General features: G+C 36.9%; 1 pseudogene; it reads left to right on the plus strand.

Moving 5' to 3' along the window:
* Positions 1-3,702: 3,702 nt before the first annotated feature.
* On the plus strand, positions 3,703-3,774 carry LOC132310664 (small nucleolar RNA R71; annotated as a pseudogene).
* The last annotated feature ends 1,723 nt before the right edge of the window (positions 3,775-5,497 follow it).

The raw sequence follows: 5,497 nt of genomic DNA on the forward strand, positions 1-5,497 counted from the left end.
GGCATTGGGCATGTATGAGATAATATGAAACACAAGAGATGGTGTGTGAAGTATGTGATGCAAATTTATAAAGCTCAATCGATCAAATTGTGAGGTGAAATTCGAAAAGTCACAGATCTGTGACGTGGATGGCACGGGGGCCTCACAAGCAAGCTCGTGGGCCCCTCTACACAACAAATCAACAAACATGGTCACTTGATTAGGCCCGTGACCTCCAAAATCAAAAATGAAAACCAAAAATATAAAACCGATATATACACATATATATATAGAGCTTTAAAGCTTCATTAATGGCTATAATCACCATCATCATCATAAATCTAACATGGAAAGCAGTGATGGCATCAAAATAAAGCTTCGAAATCAAAAAGGGATCTCGGATCTTACCCCAAACCGAGAGAGAAGATGAGATGCGAATGAAATCCAAGATTCGGGATGAGGGAGAGAGATTCGGGATGAGATGAAGTCGCCAGAGGGGTCGCCGGAGATGGAACAGAAGGTTTGCAGTGGCGATGGGCTCTAGGGTTTGAAGATTGATTTCTTTGAAATTGATCGAATGACCCTAGATTCGATTTTTAAAAACATTTCCTTTTCAGTTCGATCGATTGAACTAAATCCTCAGATCGATCGAACTGGAATCGATCTCTCCTCTTAAATGACAAAATTATTTTTGAAATTTTTGGATTTTTCTGAATTAAAAATAATTAAAAATTAAAACTATTTTTGAATTTTGGAAAATTAAAATTTAAAAATCAAAAATTTAAAAATTAGAAATTAAAAATTAAAAATCAAAAGTGTTTTTTGGATTTTGTTTGGAAAATGAATAAAATAAAATAAAAATAAATGGAAAATTGAAAATATTTAAGTTTTTCAAAAAAAAAACAAAATAAAAATAAAATAAAATAAACAGAAATATTTTTGTATTTTTGACAATTTCTCTTTCTTTTTTTTTTTTTTGAATTCGAAACAAAAGTCAAAGTCAAAGTCAAAGTCAAAGTCAAAGTCCAAATAGTAAATCAAAGAATAGAGATCGATTTCTCCAAGATCGATCTCAGAAGTACTTCGATCGATCGAACATGCAAAAATCTGCAGACATGTTCGAACGATGGGACAGAGAGGTCTTTGGATGCAGGTTCAAAAATTTTCTAAGTGTTGAGATTGCAGATCGATCCAAGATGAATTTGGATCGATCGAATAATTTACGATTGATCAGACAGAGAGCTGAAATATACAGGTTTTCTTCGAACGATTGGACAGAGAGATAATTGGATGCAGGTATAAAGTTTGATTGATCGAACCTCTTTTGAGATCAATCGAACAGGAACAAAATGTCCATTTTTAACATGAAAGTGCATGCAATCCTAATCACAGTTCCTAGCAATGTATATGAACCTAAAGCAAATATCTAGACTTCGCAAGAAATGAAATTTAAAATAGAAATGAGGGAGGAATAGGGTTGTGACACCCTGCGAAATGTACTAGTCTTTAACATCTCTAGCAAGACATTGGGCTCTTTTAGCCCAGATCAAACATCTTATAGTGCATCCCCTCCTTAATGGGGTGATAAGTACTTTGAACTCCACCCAACAAATGGTTCCCTAGAGAACTTGTCGGATTAGGCTCAAAGGAACTTGTTGGTCCTTTTTCAATGTGATCTTTGGGCTTCCATGCCCTTTTAAAACAAGATTTTGAAACAACTTTTTTCGAATTCAGGGTTAAAGATAACCCTTTTGAAATTTTGGTTTCAAGCAAAGACTCTATTCCTTCACATTTATTAGCATGACATTTCTCTACAACATTCACTTCTTCATGCTTGTCAAATGAATTTGGGGTTGGATTGAAGATATTCAACTTCACCTTCATGTGGCCAAATGAGATCTTCATTATCCTCGTCCTACAATTAATGTTGGCATCGCGGTTGCTAAGAAAGGACGGCCTAGGATAACGGGAATTTGGCTCTTAGGATTCGGAACCGGTTCCGTGTTAATGACAACGAAATCAACGGGGAAGAAAAATTTATCAATCTCAATCAATACATCCTCAATGACACCCCTAGGCTTTTTGATGGATCAGTCGGCAAGGTGCAAAACCACCGACATCGGTTTCAAGTTTCCTAAGCCTAATTTAACATATACCAAGTATGGAAGAAGATTAACACTTGCTCATAAGTCTAGAAGAGCTCGATTAATGACATGGTCACCAATGACACAAGATGTAGTAGGTGAACCGAGGTCTTTGAACTTTGGAAGAGTGTTATGTTGCAAAATAGAGCTCACTTTCTCGGTCAATACCACTTTCCTAGGTGCTTGGCTTTTGTTCTTCCTCTTTTGGGTGCAAAGATCTTTTAAAAACTTGGCATAAGCTGGAATTTGCTTGATTGCATCCAAAAGCGGAAGGTTAACCTTCACTTGCCTAAACACATTAATGATTTCATTTGCTTTTGTCTTTTGCTTGTTAAGATAAATGGATCCTTTCAAGGCATCCAGAAATGGAGCTCTTGGCTCAAAAAAATTTTCAAAATCCTTCTTTGGAACATCATCAACACAAGAATTTTTTAAATCATTTTTCAAATCATGCTTTGATTCATTTTTTAAAATCAATTTTGAACTCACTTTTCAAATCACCTTTTGACACTTTCTCATTTGAATGATCATGCATATGCAATGAAGGAGGAATAAAATGTGAAACGGGATGGGTGTTAACTTTGGTTGCACCGGTTCACTCTCTTCATTGGACATACCTACTTGGTTGTCAATGATTTTCCCATTTCTCAAGGTTGACACCGCATTGACATGCTCTATTATAGGACTTTCCGATGAGGAATGAGTCTCCACAACACATTGTTGCTTTGGTGGAGCATTAAAAGGCATTTTTCCTTTCTCTCTAGCATTTAAAGTACTAGCTATTTGCCCTACTTGGGTTTTTAGCTTAGTAATGGATTGAGAATGAGAATGAAGCAATTGAGTGTTCGCCTCTAGAGTGCCTAGAGCGGTTAAAACTTTCTCTTCAAAGGTGGGACTCCTAGAGTTTCCTTGAGAATAAGATGGTTGATTAGGAAAATGAGAATTAGAAAATTGATTACCATGGGATTGAAATGATGATCTAAAACCTTGGGAACCTTGGCTTTGCATCGGAGGTGGAACATACTTTCCTTGAAAACCACCTTGGGGAGGGTTTGAGCCTTCCCCTTGGCTTTTCCAAGAAAAGTTCGGATGGTTTCTCTAATGATTGCCATAGGGATTATTCCCTTGGTTAGCAAAAATAGTATTGGCTTGTTCATAGTTTTCATTTTGCACAAGTCCATGGGGACAATTAGAAGTAGAATGCAAGACATTTGAACAAGTCATACATGATTTATTAGATGCACGATGATGAACATGATTAGGGGCAGAAGGCATTTGATTTGTCGAGTTTTGGTTAATCAAGAATTGATCAAGCCTTTGAGATAAGGATTTCATCTCGGCGGCTATATCATTGGAGTTGTCAACTTGATACAAGCTAATATTTTTCCTTCCTCCTAGATTTCTACCATTTTTAGAAGACAAGGACCTATGCATGGAATTTTCACTTATACTTTCATACAATTGCCACACATCATTTTCATGCTTGTTAAGATAAGAACCACCCATTGATGTATCAACCATACCCTTATGATTATCCGGTAAGCTTTCAAAGAAATATTGAACTAGTTGCCACTTAGGTATGTCATGATGAGGGCATTTTCTAAGCAAATCATTAAACCTTTCCCATGCCTCAAAGCAAATCATTAAACCTTTCCCATGCCTCATAAAACATTTCCCCATCCCCTTGAGAAAATTCTCTAATGGAAGTTCTCATGGCATTGGTCTTAGAAATCAGATAGTATTTTTTCAAGAACTCTTGTTGCATTTTCGCCCAAGAAGTTATCGAAAAAGGCCTAAGATTGTTGAACCAATATTTTGCCTTGTCTTTAAGGGTAAAAGAAAAAAGTTTAAGCCTTAACACTTCTTTCGGCATGTCCGTATATTTCACGGTAGGACACACTTCAAGAAACTCATCCAAATGCTTATAAGGTTCTTCACTTGGAAGCTCATGATAGTTTGGAAGCATTTGAATATTTTATGGTTTAATTTCATAGTGATGTACTCTAAATAGAGGCAATTGAATGCAAGTGGGTGCATTGTATTCATTAGGCACATAATGGCCTCTTAATGTAATGGGAGGATTCACAATTGGTGGTGCTAGACGAACACCTTGATTAGCCTGAACTATGGGGAGTTGTGGAGCAAATATTGGCCTAGGCATTCCTAATGGAACTTGGCCTTGTTGTTGGTGGTGAATGAATGGTCTAGGCATGCCTAATGGTACTTGAACATTTTTATGATGCACATTAAGGTGGAGGTTGCCTTGTTGGTCTATGTGACCAAGGTCCTCCACATGGTCGTCATTCAAATCCTCCATTGGTGAAATGGAGTGATGAGAATTACCCCTTCCCGTAGGATTATGAACAACCGATTCAAGATGCAAATTAGGAGGGACAAGAGTAGGATTCAATAACCTACGGCCATGCATAAACTAGAAAAGCAAATAACAAGCAAATAACAATCACTTCACCCTCGCAACAAATAATACAACAAATCTCCACATTCAATGATCCCATACTTCCATGCTCAAACAACATGCAAAGAAAAGTAAATTGCCTCCACGCAGGCTCACGATTTATCTAAGAAATGGAAAACAAGACTCCACGTGGGCCAATGATTTAACTAGAGCTTGAGTTAGAAAGATCTCACAAAGGGTCCTTAAGCAACTTCAATTGATTTTCAACTTCCAAACTCTGCTATGCTTTGCATTTTTTAGATTTTTAGTCCTTTTTGGGCTGGGCTTAGCTTAGCTCCTTTTTTTGAAGTCTCCTTTGCTTAACCTCCTTACTCAATTTCACCTAGTCAAATAAGAACAAACACAATAAGTAACCAAAAATAAAAATAAAGTAAAGACATAATCAAAAGAGTACTAATCCCTAATTGTTTCCAAAACACGACGTTGCCAATTAAATCCACGGCAACGGCGCCAAAAACTTGGTGTTGCTGTCGCACCAACGCTTAAAAGATGTTCAAAAGGTAGTGAATGTGCAATGTGGCCAAGTTTTAAATTTATAAATGCCACTACTACCTCTAACTAAAAATATAGCTAGGGTGAGCAGGGATCATCCCAAGGGATTTAGGGTGCACTAGTAGTGGAAACAAGGCTTAGGGTTAGTAGGTCGAGTGATCAAAGATAGGTTGTTTGGTTGATTAAAGTACAATTAAAACTAAACAAGATCAATATCAAGCAAGTAATTAAAGGATAGAGAAAACAAGAGAGAGAGGTCTTGGGATTTAGAGATCACCACTAAGCATCACTTTTCTCTATACTCAATTCACAATTAATGAGGGGAAGGCATATGTTGCAACAAGAGTAAGTGTGTGTGGTTGTTTCAACAAGCATGGATGACCAATTAAGTGTATATTGTCTAGAC

Source organism: Cornus florida, unplaced genomic scaffold (genome assembly GCF_030987335.1).
Source record: "Cornus florida cultivar Cherokee Brave unplaced genomic scaffold, ASM3098733v1 CherokeeBrave_3.0.0_Hap2_Chr05, whole genome shotgun sequence".
Taxonomy (NCBI): domain Eukaryota; kingdom Viridiplantae; phylum Streptophyta; class Magnoliopsida; order Cornales; family Cornaceae; genus Cornus; species Cornus florida.